We start from the raw sequence: 18,628 nt of genomic DNA, 5'->3' as shown, positions 1-18,628 counted from the left end.
TGGAAGTCTTACAGCCTGTGGCCGAAGTGCCCTCTTCTTTCTCGTCTTGGTTTAACGTACCCGGGTGGGCACTGATGGCAGCTGAAGTTTGGTGCGGGGAGAGGGTGTGCAGCAGCCTGCCTCCCTCTCCGAGTTGCAGGTGACTTGTTGGTTGAACCTCCTCTCCGTTCTAGCCAATTTCCTGTATAATTTATGTGAATCCTTTCGGGTGGATGTTGATAGCCTTGCTATTAGCACAAAATCTTCAAATACATCGTAGACAGAAATGAATGATGTTTGAGGGGAGGAAGGAAGCAAAACGGAAAAAAAGATGTTTAGTGTAGGCGAATCAGCTAAACCAATTTATTTCAGTTTTCATTCAAAAGCTAAATTAAGCTGGGCCAATTTCTCCTTCTTATGCATGTTACAAAGATGTGCTGGATATCATCTACTTTGTTACTGTTTCAGCCATGTGCGTGTACTGTGTTTCTGGGTTCTTTTACATTTTATAAAGTTCAGGCTTAAGGGTGTGGGCATTAATTTAAAAAGAAGAAAAAAAAAAGAAACGAGACAGAAACATAGAACAATCAAATGAAAGGTGTCAATCAGAATTCCTTTCAGTTTTTCATGTAAAGCGCCTAGAAATGTTTGTCATACAGCTGTAGGTTTTTGACACTTGTATTTGTCTTTGTTAGTACCTGAGTTACATATTACCAGGCAAATAATAACTAGAAGTTAAACTGTTTCAGTTGAAAACATGAAAGGAGTTGTATGTGGATTACCACTACCATTCAGTAATAGGCGACGCAAAGGGAGAGGGGTGGGAACATGTTTTAAATATTCCCTTTTAAAACAGATTTGTAAATAAGCAGTACTGTGTTATTTTAGACCTGAGCTCTGCTGTCTGTAGTGGTTAGAACTAGGAAAACATGCTGCTTTCTAGTTGAGCTACTGTTTCATTGTACCAGCACCATGGGGGAAAAATAAAAAACCATCCGTAAATTTTTCTGACATTGCCCACTTGTGGGTGAGCATGCTTGGTGTGTAGCAGTTCTCGTTTATGTATATCTTAGTGTGTACCTGTGTGGCTCTTTCTTTTGTCCATTGCAACTCATTCTTCAGTTAAGTCTTGCTGAGCCCCACTAGCTCTTCTGAGGGTGATTACTGGAATATGCATTTTAGGTAGGGTTGCAAATCCATCTGTCTACAAATATAGTTTCGTATGAACTGCAAACTGTACTGTTACAAACACAACTATGTTAGGTTGCATAGAGTTATTTTACTTACATGTACTTGAACTGAACTATGTCATCATAACAAAGTTAAAAAATTAAGTATGGAATATTTTTGTAAATAAAAATACCTGTGCAGCTGGTATTTTAAATTTAAAATGTATTATACCTTAATGTTTCCGAAAAAATGTTCATATATGTGTATATGAATGTGTCATTATGCTGAAGGGCTCTGATTGGGCAAAATAAACTATTCAAATCTCTCCTGAAATGAGTGGAACTTACTCCTTTTCTAAGTAGTTCCTTTCCTGCTGGCTGGAGCGTGCAGTGACTCCTTGCCAAAAGGGGCTGTTTCATTTTGCTGAAGTTTGAGATGCACGCTATAGTGAGCGGAGCGGTGCGTGCTTGAAGCGCTAGCAGCCAGGCTGGCGGCGAGTAGCCCCGAAGGAGCACAAAAGGTTAAATCGTTCATCTGTGGTGATGTTCCCAAGCAGGTCTAAAAACACTGAAGCGCACGTCTCAGTAGTGACGGTGTGGCTGACGTCCAGTTATCCTTCTACACTACCAGAAAAGTTAAGATCCTTTATGTTACCAAGGCATAGTAAAGCAAAGTGTTTTCTGTAGCTGCGTTTTGACAGTGTTTGTTAATTTAAGAACCCAGTGTGCACGGGCAGAAGAAATGAAGTTGATTTTTTTGTTTCATTTGCCATATTTACAGCACAGCAGATGTATTATTTTCTTTGGCTGAGGCTCAGCTTTGCCACAGACGAATTTCTAGCATGCAGTCTATTAATAATTTTCTGTCTTCTGCTGTCATGGGGGAATAAAACACCAAACACCTTTGTAAACATGTTCTGAATGATGCAGAAATTCTGAATCTGAAGGGAGCCTGGGGCAGTGATTCTGAGAAGTGAAATAGCTGCACCTCAGTGAAACTTTTGGAATCTCGTGATGTCAAGTAGTAAAACAACCAGCACTGAAATATTTTACTATGTGTTTGATGTAGCGAGGACGTAGTTTCATCTGGGAGAAGTCTGCTGGTTCCAGACCTCTCCTGCCTTCCTGTTTTTTCTCCAATAGCTGATAGTTACATATTCAGAACTTTAAGCTCTGCAGCACATGGAGTTATAAATAGGACAACGCCTTGTTTTAACTTCAGTCCAATTAAATTGAAGGTATTCAGAGCTGTCACACCACTAGCTCTGGTAATCCCATCACCAGTAGCAGGGCAAGAATAGCTTCCCCACTGTGCAGACTGCGGGGTTGCACGTAACATCAATTGACTGACAGGAGGAGGGGATTGTCAGGCAGGTTGCAAAGTGAAGCACTATGATTTAGTGAAGGCCAGGAATTGATGAGACCCATGTAAACAGAGCAGGCCCATGTCCCAGCTTGTGGAGGCAGTCTGCCAAGCAAGAGCCACTGGCTGTTTCCCCTGTCTAAGGAGGAGAGGTAGCAGCCTTGCTGGAGGCATCTCAGCCTGGCATAAGGAAATAGGATGTTTTCCCCTACAGTCCTACACTGAGACAAACCCACAAGAGCTGAATGTCAGCAAATACCAGTTTCTCACCTTGTCTGCTGGATGATTTTTTCACCATGTGTAATTAATGCTCCCTTAGTAAGGGCTTGGGGGCTTGCATATGTAACTCGTTACGGTAGCAGAGTTCTGCTCAGTTGCTGTAGCACACAGTTTTCTGTTTTTCAGCCTCAAGAGAGCCTGGGCTGAGGCTTGTGCACAGGCTCCTCACGAGGGAGGGAGGGAGCGAGCTGTATTCCCTGGCTGGCCGAGACCTGGGGAACACTCCTTTAGCCTCAAACACTTATTTAGAGCTGTTTGACACCAAAACTACTCAGAAGGACTGATGGAGAACTGTAGCAGAGCCACAGTCAAGCGAGAAATGGGAAGACTGATGTTCTCTGGAGCAGATAACAGCATTTCTGTATCTTGCAGCAGTTGCTGTGTGAGCAGCGCTTCAGAAAGAGTTGATCGTTTGAAGGGGTTTGCAATGAAAATGTCAGACTGTGCTTGTGTTTTGATAAGTCTACCAACTCCTCTGCCTAATTAAGCAGGCATAATGAGAAATTTTATATAACTCTGGTTTCCAGGGCACAAGAGACTCCTGGGAAGAATAATGTGGCTTGCAGACTCCTGTGTGGGAGTGAACAGAAAACAATTTCAAGCTGGTATCTCCTAATTCTCTTGGGTACCTGCAAGTCTCTTACCACCACCTCCGTAAGACCCTTTTATCTGAATGTCAGAAAGTCACCTAATGACTCTGGTGCTTTTTCTTCTGGTATCTCAAAGTACATAGCGCAGTGGGCCAGGCCCCTTGTGAGGCTTCTCTTCGTTACAGTTACTGTCTTTAGACTGGGTATGCATATGCTTGTTGTTCAAGATACATATCACAACATAGTACGGATTCATATAAGGAAGGATTTTTTTTTTTTTTTAAATCTGTCTCCTAGGAAAGGGGTAGATAAAATTTTGTAATTAAAAAAAAAAAGGACTAATTAAGGTCATCGTATCAGGTTTTCTCTTTAACATGCTCAAATTCAGAGTCAGTTCTAGCTGTGAACTTAAGAGGTCCTAACATTCACCTACTTTCCATTTTGTCTTTAACCACAGAGGTTTCTGGTTGGTTTTTAGAGCTTCCAGCATCTCTTGAAAGAAATCTGTGAAGCACCTGGGAAGATAGAAATAATTTCTTCTATTCTACTCTTCCAGTTAATCCTTTTCAGAGGACATTTTTTAAATACTTTTTTATATATATACATTCTTAAATGCAATTTGTTGCCAAAGCAGGATCCGTGGAAGCTGCATTGACCTCTAGAGCTTTCCTCCGGTTGTAAAAGGCCATTAGTTGGTTTGGCTCTAAATGTCTAATATGCAACAGCTTGTTTTTGTTGGGATTCTTCTGGAAGCAGCTGCTTCCTCTCCAGTAGTCCGGTCATGCTGCGTGCACCAATTTCAGCAAGTAGCTTGTGGGCTGTCACCAATGCAAACTTTCTCTTCCTGTAGGTAAAGGAGAACTGAAAAATACTGAAGCATTGCTGGCTAGGAGGCCCTGATACCGGTGTCACAACTACTTGAATGTATTTAGGAGATTATACCCTAAGGGACAACCAAAAATGTCTCCCTGTGCACTTTGCAGGGCACAGTGCAAGGCCTTGGGGCTTGTACCACGTCAGAAATGGGGAGCATTGCATCCAAGGCCTTTCACTAGCTCATTGTACTTCGATACTGGGAATGTGAATGGGTGTCAGTCTGAAGTGGATGCGTAGTTTACTGAGGGCTTTAATACAGAGCTTCAAGCAAAGAATAGATGTGGTCTTACAAAATATAAACAGTGACAGGGTTTGGCTGTGTGCCACATTCTGGAGAGCCAATTTCAAGCCCGAATACCCTGCTCCTTGTGATTTAACCTGGGGAAAAGGCAAAGCTGATGTGAATAATGGCTGTTTGCCATAGTCCTACATGGGACTCATGGCAAGAAATAACCTAAGATTTCTCCCGTAGCTGTTGGAAGGAATTTCTTTACATTTGCATTGTAATCTATAAGGTGGTGATTTGATCTCGCTCAGAGTGTGAGCTGCGTGTATTGCCATATCACTGAGAGCCCTAGTCATGGTCTACTGCCTCATTGCTACAGGCAGTGTAAAAGTGCGGGAAAAAATGTTCATCTGATCCTGGCCCCATAGGATTCAGCCTGGTAAAAGAACAACTGATGTAAGTTGGGAGAGGCAAAGGGGCAGAAACAGGGAGATGAGGTTTGGCTGAGCTGGTTGGCACAACACTGCTTCACTTCTTGCCACATTTTTGCAGCTATTATGGCAAAAAAAAGATTTTAAAAATGTATTTAAAATAAGAGAAAAGAGGCTGGTTTGGTAGTCATAGGGAGCTACTCCCTCACATAAACAGCATGGAAAAAGTGAAAAAGTGACCATTTGAAAATCTAACTAGGACTGATGCTTGGCATAGTTCACCAATCTTGAGAGATCCAGCATCCCACTAAAGGAGCAATAATAGCTCTGGAGGGGACAGGGTGCTGGGAAGGCAATAAACATGGAGAAAAGCTGTTGTATTTGCTGCTGTCAAGAAGAGGGGAGCAAAGGAAAGGCGGAACAGGGGGGAGGCAACAAGCAAAACACTGCAGGCTTCAAAATGAGATTTGCAACTATGTTGTGCAGGATGGCATTTCTCAGAACCAGAGGAAAGGATCTAAATGAGCACTGATGTGAGGCTTTGTCACGTGGACATATATGGCAGGCTTTGCTTTAGAAGCAATGCACAAAAAAGGGCCTGTGAGGCAGCAGGCAGCCCTGTTGTCAGCGCCTGGGGAGAGAAGCTGGAAAGAATGCCTGAGCAGACACCTGATTGACTAGAGGACCCACCTTATCCCAGGCATTTCTTTGAATACAGGCAACATCAGATACGGGCCATGTGTTTCCAAACACAGTCACGCCTGGAGCAGCACTGCAGCTTGTGACAGCCCAGGAGTGATGGACCTCAAACTCGTCTGGCAGCTGAGAGCACTGACCCCAGGGTTCTTCTGCCAGCAGCAACAAAACAGAGAGCAAGAGTCTGACATTGCTGCCTCCTCCCTGGCATCCAGACCAGGATCTCTGTCCTCCTAAAGTGAAACAAGTGGGCTTCTTGCCCTTCATAGTTGGTAGCAGGTAACTCAGGGGCCGCTCGTGTGGTCCTGATGCTGAGAGGAGGGCTTTGACCCCCGAGGTTTTCCAAGATGGCTCTGAACGAAACATAGAAGGGCAGGTTTTCTTTTGGGGTTTCGCTGGCAGGGAAGGTTAAAATTTATCAGCCTTCATTTTTAGAGACCTTTCTCTTTAAGAGGGAAAAGCAAAAAACACTCTGTGACAAATTAACAGGCAATGGTGCTTAATGTGACTAAGGCACAATGTGTGCAGCTTCCTTCAGTGCACTGAAGTGCAGCCACATCTGTCCATAGAGCATTGCAGTTGCAAGCGCCCTCTCACGTGAAGAAATTATTAGTTGCAGAGTGCCCTTCAAGTAGCTTTTGGCTTCACAGTTGCTGTTCTGCAGGTCTGTCTTACCTTGGGACTCACTTCCTGAGGGCAATGCACATGACACAGGATCAGATTTTTTCATTTATTCCCAGAGTTTACAGGGGAGTATCACGTTTTGGCTGAAGACACACAAGACAGGGCTCCTTGGGCATGCCAAATTCCCGAGCTTCACTGCCAGGCCGCTGTGAGCGGGATCTGCAGAAAACTCACAGACTCAGCAGTGAACATGCCCTATAAGCAATAAGCCCCATGGGTCTCAGGGACCAGATGGATGTTCATGGGAGGAGTACTGGTAATATTGCAAATTAATAAGTAAAGAGCCATCTCTTTCCCATTGTTACCGCCCATCCTGCTCTGGGGTGAAATAAAAACCCCTCCTGCTCCATAGTTTTAATTAAAAGCTGTGTCGGTACATCATAGGGCATTAAGGATGACTGAAATTACAGACTTCTCTTCCCCTCCACTGGATGATTTACTGTGTAAGCAACTGGGAGTTGTATGTCTTCCCAACAGCATTATCCTTTAGTCCTTTGCGCACCTGAGTAACACAGTAACTAGTATATGCTGTAGTAAAACTTCCCATAAAAAGTTCCTGTAAACTAAAATATGGGTCTCTAGAAACTTTTGCTTTGATAGGGTCACTTAAAAGATTCACACACTCAGCTCTTCTTTTTAAAAAAAAAAAACAACACAAACCTCTTCCTACCTGTGTGCCAGCTACAGGAAAACCTTTCCCAAAACCCCTCCTCCCATTTTTTGCGGATTAGCACGGCAGCTCGTTGTGGAGGGTTTTCCTTGCTCATCATGCCAGGCAAATAGATGTCGCTGAGGCACGGCAGACGTACCTTGAAGAAAAGGAAAGCTCCTCTGAGACTTTGTTTCTTCACGAACAGCCCCCCTTTTCCTGTCAGGTGGGTGAAGAGCACAATGTTTACGCTGGGAGGAGGAGAGATGAGCAGCTGCAGGGTGGGATGGGGAAGGTTTTGTGCAGCTGGTGCTGGTTGGCCCCTGCTCCATGCTCCCCCTCCCAGGCACAGAGAGGACCCCTCAGGTGGGGCAGGATGCAGACGTGGACGCAAGGCACTCGGCTGCGCAGGAAGGGAACAGCTGGAGGGACCCAGGCTTGGCGGTGGTGGCATTTTGAGCATGGCAGGGGGCTAGGCAGGACCCCAGCTGGCTTTGCTGGAGCCCAGGCAGGGTGCAGCTGTGTTTTGGACAGGTGAGGGACTGGGAGAAGGAAAGAAGCATCTGGATTGCCAACACAGTGGCAGGCATCTGGCGAGATTGGAGATGGAGGAGGTGGGACGATCCCCCAAGGACAGGAACAGCAGCACCAGCATGTGGGTCACCCCAAATCTGACTGAATCAAGAGGATACTTTACACAGGCCTGTGATTACTGCCTGTCTGGGGGTCTGAGAGTCAGAGCAAGGGGAAAAATTTGCCTCAGAATACATGATGAAGGCAACAGCGTGGATTTTTACCTAGGTCTGACTGTGATGAAGTGAGCCTTCGGTCATTTAGAGGTTCTTATGGTTGATCAATAATAAGCACTTCAGAAATTAATGTACCCAGCTCCTATAAAAGATGAAGATTTTACAGATAGCGACCTTTGCCATATTGCAACAACCCTGATACAACCGTCCCAGTCTTTTCTAGTGCTGAACAAATCAGCTTTTGTCAAAAGCACAGTAAGACATTAGGCTCCTGGTCTGGGTTCAGATATATCAACCCTGTGGTTTCTCAGGAGTTTTTAAAAATAAAAACAAAATGCCTTTACTTAGCGTAGGCTGCTATTATAAAATGTCATTGTGCGTAGATTACAGATCTTGCTAGAGTTTAGCAGTCAATCTTTTCCATATGAGTGCATGCTTTTGGCTGGGAAAACTATTATCTGAATATAATGGCTTTCTTTTCAAGCCAAAAACTAAGTATGGAAGGCACATCCAACTGAAATGAGAAATGCTGCATTATTTCACTTTTTGTAAAAGTGCTCTTATTTCTGACAGAGGTTTTGCTGAAGACAGTGGTTTTGCAGAAGAGATGCAATCTTTCTTAAATAGACTATAAATAATAGCTAAAAACTGAATTGGAAGCAGAATAAATAGAGACAATTAATTCAACTGAAAAAGGCTAATTTTCATTCTGATTACCCATGCTAGCACACAATCATCACTTAATGCCATTATGAGACTGTAGGATGAGGAACAAATAATAGAATTCAATTGATAAAATAAATGGTACAATACGCGTGCTGTTCGTTTCAATCTGTTGGTAATTATTCTCCGCTGTGTTACACAAAAATATTCCCTTCCAGTTTGAACACAGCTTCAAAACGCTCATTAGAAATTACAAGACATATATGTAGACAATGCGGGCAATGCTCAGCCCGCGGTTCTTCAGTGTTGAGTGTGTCTTTCTGTCTTCACTTTCCAAATACATACTTGGAAACCCTTCTTGGTTGGCCAGTATGCTCATGCCCCTCCGCCTCTGCATTCTAACATATTTCACTGAGGTTATTCCTCAAACTTCAGACCAATCTTGCTGCTTCCCCTCAGCCAGCTAATTTCCCAAACTAGCCCAGAGTTAATTAATTTTTTGTCGTCCTACTGTGCTGGACATGTTTCATTCCTACTACCAGATGCCAACCAAAATTCCCTATAAGTGGAAGCTGTCATCCAAAATTGGATCTGGAGGAAAATCCGTGCTGCTCTCTGCTGGGAGGACCCAGAGGTACGTGCAGCATTTGATGTCTGTGTTGGTTTCGCACTGCAATGCCAGTTTCCCCTGGAAATCTATAGCAAGGATGCCTTTTGAACAAAATTCCTCAATTTTATCTGTGCAGTCTTCATTTTTTATTTAAAAGTATCACTGTCTAAAAGCTTTATTTCACTGTAATACTGGCCTTCCCCACCCTCACTCATTTCTGCCCATATTGGACCAAAAACTATCCACACCTCCGCATTCCTGCCATGAGGTGGGGGCTGTGATAGGACAAGAACGTCTGCTTTTCTCATTCTAACTGTTGCTGACTAGAGAATGAATCAGAATTTGGAGGGGATAGCTTTTGGCGTGATGTGAAATTTAAGTGAAATTGTAAATTGAGGTTTAAGTTCAGAAACAATTTGCTCAGCATAGGCAGCTAGGCTATCTGAGGACACAAAACTTGTTTTCCTGAGAAACTGGGCTAAAGACCCAGTTTGAAACCCTCAGTACATTTGGAATAAACAGCATTGAGAAATCAAGTCAAGAAATTGTATGAAGAGCTTTACTTTAAAAATATAATTTTAAACATTAATTTCTAACTGGTGCAGGAGCGTACTCCTAAAAAAATTCAGTGAGCTGGTTGAAAACTTTTCCAAGTCTATCTTTCAGCTTATCTCTCATCTTTATAGACTCTGGGAAGGCGTGTTAGCCTCTAGGTGGTGAATATGATTTGTTTGCTCAAAGAGCTTCCTGAAATCTCAGCACGGCACTACTCTATGTTATTAAAAGATAAAAAAAATGTATTACTGTCAGGTGAAGGGTCAATGTCAAATCCTTGTTATATCTGGCAAATTCAGATTTGAAGCTGAAGCAGTCTTGAAGATGCTCAATTGAAAGCATCATATTCAGCAAAAATATCTCATGATACCACATTGTTCACATTGTTTCCTATGTCTGGGTCCATCTAGTGTTGTCAGGAGAGAAATATCACCCTAACATGCAGCTGCCTGTCAGTTTACCTCTCTGGATACTTGCAATAAATTACAAGTTGTACAACCAAAATAGAAATTTAGAGAAAGCCCATTTTTATAGCGTGTGTGCCCAGGCGGGAGAAGAGGAGAGCCGGGCTGGTCTAAAAGGGCTTTCTGGAGTCTTTGTCTCTTTCTGGCTGCGAGACGTGGTTCCGCACTGAAAGGAGACTTTTAAAATAGCATTGGTACATACTGTATCTCAAGGGGAAGAGGCAATAAAAGTCATTTCTGTCAAACAACTAAGCAGATATGACTGGGTATTGTAAGGAGCTATTCAGCTGGAAATCAGAAGTCATTTTTACATAACCACATTCCAGAAGAAACATTCTGTAAGTTTTTCCTGCAGAACTCAACTGAGTCGTGTGTATTTGTCTTTTCATTCAATTTTACATAGATATCCTCTTCATAAGGGTTACTATAATGTATTTTGTAGAGACTATGAGTATAATCTGCATAATTATTCTTGCCCTGGGAAATTATTAAAAAACACAGGAAGTTTGCTTGAAATATTTATAGTCACAGTGCTGTGATGAAGGTGAGGTAGCAAAACTGCAACTTTTTATTCAGAAAGTAAACCAAAATGTCTATTGAATTGGGGGTGGGGGGGTGGGGGGGGAGTGGGGGTGGAGCAGAGCAGTGTGTTAGGACCACAAGGCAATCTGTTCTTCCAGCTAAATTGTAGGAATCCATCACGTTGCAATGAGGTTCTCAGAGGCAATTTAGGTAACTGTTTGATATACATCTCAAAACAGTAATGGTAACAATAAACCACTGAGAAAACAATCTACCCTGTTCCTGACAATTATTCTTTCAATATTGCGGTGATCCCATTAACCAGCCATGTGCATTAGCAAAATCCAGCATTTCAGCTAAGAATAAGGGGAAGAATAACCATGTTTAAATGGGTTCATTCTAAATCTAATAGCCAGTTGAAAAACCTATAAAGTTTTTATCAAGCGTATAGATTCACCTAAATAGACAATGTTCTTACTTAGTTTTCCACTACAGAAAAAGATGAGATCCTTGAATGCAAGGCCTTTTCCACAAAGGGCTTGAATTTCTATTACAAATCTTAGCTACTGGAAACTGCTTTTGTATTGACATTTTTCTGACAGCAGAGGATCAAAGATTTAAAATGCCCAATTTATTATTGCTCGCATGCAAACAATTTCTCTCCTCCAGAATGAACAATTGCAAATAATTACTTATGCATTGCTGACAAGAGAGGCATGCGAATTTTTACCCCCACATAATGAGGCCGTCGAGCCATCAGGTATCTCTCCTGCACTTGTTCTAAAGAAAAAAAATTAATGTCTTTCAACACCTTGATATGAGAGTGTGTAACAGCAGTGCCTTATGATAAAGCCTATTCTCAAACGATTTTGCTGAGGCAGGAGTTCTGCTGCATTTCCATACGAGCAATACTCATTGAGATATTTTCTGCCAGTTACTGCAGGTGTTAACAAATCACGTTTTGTCCCCTGGGACAGACAGAGCCCAGTGGAGTTTGTATCATGTCTCATTCTTGCTTCAGTGTACTCAGGCATTTTACCTGGGTTGCAGCTCCCTTTTGCTAATACGGTATCCCTCGAACTGACTGTGCTCTCGCAGAGATGCTTATGTTTCTATTTCAGAGTGTTCCTATGCAACCCCAACCTTATTTCCATAGTTTTGTGCATTCTTGCAGAGCTTCTTGGCTGGTAGAAGATGTACAGGGTGTAGATTCATTGATACCAGCCGCAAAGTAGCAACTTGTTAGTTTCAGTTCTTTTGGTACATCAAAAAAAAAAAAAAAAGGAGGTTTAGATATTTCTCTTCAAGTGCAGATGTGATAGAGAGTAAACATTTCAAATTCCTCAAATTCTACAACAAAAAATTACAGATAAAATGGGAACAATGTGCCAGTAAATCCAAGTGTGGTCTACATAACATTTGTCCGTATGTAAATCATTCTGGAATTTGCCTGTTAGCACCACTATGTACACCAGTAAAACAACTAGTCACTGCTAATGAAAACACAACAGCACAAGCTTAGGGTCTGGCTCCATCTTATGCTGTGGCCCCATGTCGTAAAGCAGTTAGGACCATATCCTCAAAGATATTTGGCTGCTTGATGCTCTTTGAAATCAGTGGAAATCAGGTTGCACTTACCTGTAAAACTTTGCTTTTTGGGCAATTTTCAGAAGCACTTAAGCACCAAATTTTCACAGCTTTCTCTGGGAGCTGTGAGCCTAGGGGTTTGAGCATTGCTTTTGGGTGCCTATCCACATGCTTGGGTATCTACATATCACCGAGACTCCTGCCTATGGAGCTCTGTGGATCTCATTAAATCACAACAGTTAAATGGTATTACGTCTGATAAGTACTTGAACAATTTCCCTGACACTCCAACCAGTAGCAGCAGCCCCCTCATGCTAGAGATGTCCTCTTTTGTTTGATTGCTCGTGATCATTCATAATTCTATGGCATTTTTCATGAAAGGTCTCAACCCGAAATTTAATTGCAAGCTTAAACTGCAGCACCAACACAGCTGCTATTTGAAATTATAGATGTGGTCTCACTGGGAGACAGATGGAGCCAGCATCCGATGGTTTGGTGAGGCTGAGGTGCTCCATTTCTCCCCCTGGAGGACACGGGTGAGCAGGGAGGAGGGAAGCAGGGCAGGAGGGCTGGACCCCACACAGGCAGGGATGGCAGGGCCACTGCCAGCTTGGCCCTGCTCCTCCTTAATCCTCCTCCACCAGCCAAGGACAACACAGCCCATGCCACACATGACTGTTGTGGTATAATCACTGCTATTATAAGCAAAGAAAAAATTAAGTTTAAGAACTGCAATAAATAAATCAAAGACCATTACTGAAAAGCAAAAACAGAATCAGGAACTTTTTTCAGAGACAGGTTCCAGCAACACCACTGTGTTCTTTTCTCTCTCTGGATTTCGGGTGCTACATTAAGTCTTCATGTCAAGCAAAGCAATTGTTTGTGACCCCAGGAAAATGACTGTACAGACATTTTATGTTTTCATTTGTGTTTTCCCTGCATTTCAGAGCAAGATCTCTGTGACATGGTGGCATAAATGCTGTACTCTGTGCTGGAGCATAAACCCCTGGTAGGACCAACTCTGAAAAATAGAGTTTTCCCCAGGGTGAGTAAAGTTCTTCAACCCATGGTGGTGTGTGGGCTCTCATACAGCTGCTTTGCACTTAGTATTTATGAGCAACAACCCAAGAGCTGAATGTGTTGCTTGTATGAGGAGAGTTTTTTCTTTAGAGTTGTCTTCAAAGCAGCGTTATGATCTTACTGTCTCCTAATGGTTTCCATCTGACAGGCTACTTCAAGACTTCTGCAAAACAGAGGCAATCTGGATTCAATGCACTTCACTCGCGACCCTTCTTGTCACAGTCATCAGCAAAGTCTCTTTTGTGTCAGCTGAAGGGTTTACAGTCCTCCTTATTTATTTGTGTTGCCATGACCTGGTTGCCACGTCCAAGATTGTGTACTATTTATTTTACTTACCCATTCAGCTATTGGGAGTGTGCATCTGTAGTTTGGACCTTCACAAACAGAACTAATGTTAACTAACATTTAACAAATTTTGTACCAAATTAAAAGCCAGGGAAGGAAAAACCGCTGTTGATAAGAGAAGCTGTGCCTGCTATCCATTTGCCATCAAACTCCCCCCAAAATCTGTTAATCCAGGAAAAGAGCTTGGAAGTTTCCTAGTTGCCACATCCTTTTTTTTCTCTGCTTTTAAAAATTTCTAGGAAATTTAGTAAATGCTGGTATAACGGCAGGTGGAAAGTTAATCCACTTCAGGCCGCAGAGATTTGTGGGCAGATGGGTCAGCACACCTTATTCCGAAGGAAATCCTTTGAGGGAAAACAAACTGGCTTAAAACAAAGAGTGATTTCCCCCCCCCCCCCTTTCAAATCTCGAACAGACAGCTATGATGGAAAGGTGAACTTCAGATGTTAAAGTATGCTAATCCTTTATGTTTTATGCATATAAGATTTCTCTCTTTTTATGCTAACGTGAAACACATTAAACAGGTCAGAATAAATTGCTTTCCTATTTTGGACAGTGAAAATTTAAGGCACTTAAGACAAAAGAGCTTTGCTTTGAATGTGTGTTGTAGGAGCAATTCTGGCTACAAGGCAGACCTTTTCTCCTTGCCCTTGTTCCCACACACTAGGTTTTCTGCCAGTGCCCATCCCCAAAACTGCTGCCCCAGGCTGCCCGAGTGCCCCGGGCTGGCAGTCCAGGTACTGCTGGGGACTGCAGGCCCCCGCCAGAGCAGCAGTTTGTCCCCACCATACCCTTCCTGCTGCTCCTTCTGCCCTGCAGCTCAATCCACCAGCTACGCCTGCAGCACCTCACTCCTTTCAGCCATGCCCTCATCTCTCCTGCCTTCATGCCAGGAGGACCCTAGAAAGTCCAGCTAGGATCCTATTAAGCCCGCTTTGCTGATTATCTCCAAATCTCTGGTGTCTGTACCTTTGCTAGGCTTTGCCCTTTCCTCTAGGGCAGTCTGCTCCCTCTCTGGTCTCCTACCCTATCACTCTTTTATAGTTCCTGCTGACCTGACTTTCTTCAGATCCTGCCATATCGTCTCCAGTTCCATAGTCTGGTGTTGGCTTCCCAGCCCCAGCCGAACCTCCTTCAGCCCCAAAAGGGTTGAACCAATAATTTTCTGCCTGAAAATAAACAAACTTTGATAAGCATTTGCTTAATTGAATACGCAAGGTTTAGCAAATTATTTTATTTTTACTAATTCGCTCAGCGTTCCCCACCTTTGAACACCAAGGAGAGTGAGTAAGGCTCACTCTGAAGTCCAGGAGCCCTCCTTTCTCCAAAGACCCACCTGCCAGGTGTAAAATGCTCTGACCCCTCCTCCACCACACAGCTTTGCACAGCCCTAGTGATGGGTCTAAGATGGACCCCATGGGAATATCTGCTTTTTGTCCGCTTTAATAATTTCTCCATACAGCCATGTCCTTTCAGTCACCAAGCCGTAAAATTGCTTTTGTTGTTTATGTTATAAAAGCACCTTGAGTGCAGCCTCAGCAGAGCTTTCTGTGCTAGGTAGATGGGTTTTTTTCCTTTTTGCCTTTGCCTCACAATGTATTGATTGAGGTCCTTATACAGATGATTAACATCCTACCACCTCCCAGGACTACTGCGTGTGGAAAAGTTGCATTTACCTCTTTCTGCAGACAGGAGGTCAAAGAAGTTGCTTGTGTATTTAGCGCTGAAAATGGCAAATGTTTCAGTCATCTCAGTACCATTTGGTAGCGAACTACAAACCTCAGACTCTCGAACGGACTGACAAGGAAGCAAAACAAAACAGGCGCGCCCTCAGTGCCACTGCTACGGAGGTGAGCGCTCGTTGTTCTGATCCAATTACAAATCCCAATTCCATAGTCCTTTGCACTATAGAAATACAAATTACAACTTGTTCATGAAACAAGATGAATCAAACCTCTCCTTTGATTTGTTGTTAGATATAGAATTGCTAAAGACAGCGGGGCTGGGGTGATAGGGTTTAATAACCTGAGCTGCCTAGCTCGTCTCCTTTGGTCAGCAGTGCTATTCTTGATGCAAACAATTTACTTTCATATTTCAAGCTTTCAGTTTAAAACAACATTTATCACACAGCAGTCTGAATTCAACGGGAAAATTGCTGCTGCCTTTCCAGCTGTCAGTTGGATCAGAAGAGCATCACTCTCCTTTCTAGCAAACTCTCCCATGAGGCTCTTTCAAAGCTGAAGAGTATCTCAAGGATGTTGCTGGACAAATAATGCAGTAATGCCATTTCTTTCCATTTCACACATTTGCCAAATACAGTAAGAGACATCTTAATTAGGATTAAGTATTTTAGCGTTTCTATCACAAAAAATGAGTCTTTTCATAAAGAAAACAAATAAGAAACATTCACTTTCTGCTGTTGAGTTTCACCCTCCTGAGAGCAGGATATCCACACAAACGAAATTTTTGCATGTGTTGCTTAAGAGTCTTTTAGCAGTTCAAGCACGTCCAGGTGCCAACAAGGACAAAACATGCCTGGAGGTTAGGATTTTTAAAAACCCCAGTAAGTTTTGCAGTGTGAATTGAAAGCCCAATTTTTTAGGTGTTTAGAACACCAAAATGAGTTACTGCAAGTGTACTTATTGGTTTGTACTGCATCGCTAGCATCCCTTACTGTCTTCTAGATTTTGTTTTCATACGATGCACAGAACTTCTCGGCTACCTGTAAGGCTATGTACTTAACCTTCCCTGAAGGTTTCAGATTTTTCCTTGATCTAGGTCATGAATAAAATGGTATGCTGAAGGGAAAATGGGCTGTGTCAATCCTGTGAGTATTCTCTTTTCTTCTAGGCTGTAGGGCTGGGGTCAGTAGACTGCCTAAATATTACCTGTTCTTTCAAAAGACCAACAAAGCTTAGTGCAGGGAATTTTAGAGTCCTTGGCCTAATGGACTCTAAAGACCTGATCTAGAAGTAAGTCATTGCTGGGCTGTCAGAGTGAACAGGAAAAATGGTGGTGACAATGACAAAAAGTCAGGCCCCACCTGCCTTTAAGGTAGACGATTTGATGTGTAAAGCGTTCAAGGAGCCACTGGGCTGAGAAAGGCAAGGGGAGAGAAGAAGAAAAAAAAAAAAGCACTGGAAACAGTAGTCCATGTTGGGTATAATGACTATTTGTCTTGATATTTTGCCTCCATTTTTGTCTAACCACTAAACTGGCCTGAAGTAATGTCTTACACAGCCTTCAATCTTTCAGGATTAGGAGGTGGTATGCTCTTGTGAATGCCCTTCTTGGTGCAAAAGTTTCTCTCCTAAACCTCCATGCTTTCTCTCTCACAAGCATTTAAAGGGCTTTTGTATGCTTTTTGAAGTCTGGTGACCTTGTGCCATTCCCAGTCTTCAAAGCAATATGAATTGATGGACAGTGAAAAGGCCATACTTCGGGGCTGTGATTTAATTTGAGAGATCTGGTATTATTGCAGCAAGTTAAGCACAAACAGTAACACTGAAGTCTCCCTCCCCTCAGCTCCCTCTTCATAAAGCAACAGCTGTGACTTCAGAAACAACACCCATCACCAGATATTAATTTAAGTTTGAGGAGTTTCATTTCAACTAATTGCATGAGCAGTGTGCCAGGGTGGTGTCTACATTTCTGAGCTTCATCCATTTAATTTCTTCATTCTCAGCACTAATCCATGTGAACAGCAGAAGACATGCAGACCTAGCAGTAGTCTCGTTGCTCCAGTTGTTTCTATTTAATCTACCAGCCTTGGAGTAAAGTTTTCAACATTTCTCATCTTCTCAGCTTGAATTAGCTTTTCACCATTTCCCCTCTAGCATCAACAAAGATTCTACAGAAAACACAGAAAAACAAAGGACCACAGTAACCTACCTCAGAACAAAAAAGATAGCTGTCGGAGAAGGGCATGCCACCAGTGGCATGACTTTCCTCTGCTCCAAGAGGAATACTTGTATTGTTGGTCTTCAGAGACTCTGGCACTGGCACTGGAAGGAATGAAAACCACTAAGATCTATGAAAATGCACCTGGAAATTCAGTAATTATTTCTTACTCTATTTTTTTCTGTGCAAATCATTACGGTTGCCAGTGTATACTACAATAGAAATGGTCTGACAGATTGCAGATGACGGGGTGGAAGCTCACAAGAGTCAATGACTTTGTTAAGTTGTGGTCACTGTTACGAAAGCCACACTTTCCCATGGCTTTGGGTGTTTTGGCCCTTCTTTCCCCTGTTGCCTTTCAAAATATGGACTTGCATTTAAAAGTGTTGGTGTGCTGTTGAGGTTTTTTTTCTTAATCAACAGCACAGATTGAAGAGGATGTGGCTGATGATGATATTCTAATTCTCTGGACTGGGGTCTTTGAAAGAGCTTAGGTACCCAACCTCTTAAGGCTGAACTTTCACCTTACAGTGTTTCCATCCATTGCTAGGACTCACCTAAACAGAGTCCCTAGCTGCAACTTCCACTCTTCTGTTGGCGGTAGAGTCCTGCTGTCAGGTTGCTGTACTTAAAAGAAATCAGCAGATTTTGTTTGTGTATATAAAAAATGGCCCCTAAAAAAAGAAAGAAAGATACAACTCTGCTTTGTCATTATCCAAAGAATATAAGAGCTCTTAAGCCTAAAAACAAATCCTTCTTCCTTGTGGCCATGTAAGCTTCCCAGCCACTAAGAATAAATGCCTTATAAAAACTGCAGTAAATCCAAGTTAAAATTCAGTGTACTTGTATCGAGTGACAGATTCCCCAAAATAATTAAAATTACATAAACTTGTACTTTTGAAGAAATTATTGTTTTGTTATTGTGTGAATTATTCATCAGTAGCACCAAGATGCTCTGTGACATTCACAAAGCTCCAGAGGGAAGCTATCTTTCTTGTAGCTCAGTATTTCATTCATTTTAGCCACTCACATGAGAGCCTTCACTGATTTGCTGTTCTTCATTGTACCAAATAAGAGCTTCTAAGCCTGTTTTCCAAATCTCCTGTGATTTAGCTCTGACCAAGCTAGCTCTGGCTTAGCATGGTAGGGGGGGCAGCTGACTGCTATTAGAGCTCTTTTAATGCAAATATGCAAATGACCTTCAGTACGTC

The 18,628-nt window shown here is 42.6% G+C and overlaps 1 long non-coding RNA gene across 1 annotated transcript; it reads right to left on the bottom strand.

Annotated features, from left to right (window-relative positions):
• Positions 1 to 7,750: 7,750 nt before the first annotated feature.
• LOC142055779 (uncharacterized) lies at positions 7,751 to 17,509 on the bottom strand. Its single transcript, XR_012660044.1, has 3 exons — positions 17,409 to 17,509; positions 11,649 to 11,759; positions 7,751 to 7,833 (listed from the first exon to the last, which is right to left on the bottom strand). It is a non-coding gene; the product is annotated as an uncharacterized LOC142055779 (long non-coding RNA).
• Positions 17,510 to 18,628: the final 1,119 nt, after the last annotated feature.

The sequence above is a fragment of the Phalacrocorax aristotelis genome, chromosome 3 (assembly GCF_949628215.1).
Source record: "Phalacrocorax aristotelis chromosome 3, bGulAri2.1, whole genome shotgun sequence".
NCBI classification, from domain to species: domain Eukaryota; kingdom Metazoa; phylum Chordata; class Aves; order Suliformes; family Phalacrocoracidae; genus Phalacrocorax; species Phalacrocorax aristotelis.
Note: the sequence above shows the minus strand (reverse complement) of the source record. Positions and strands in the feature narration are given on the sequence as shown.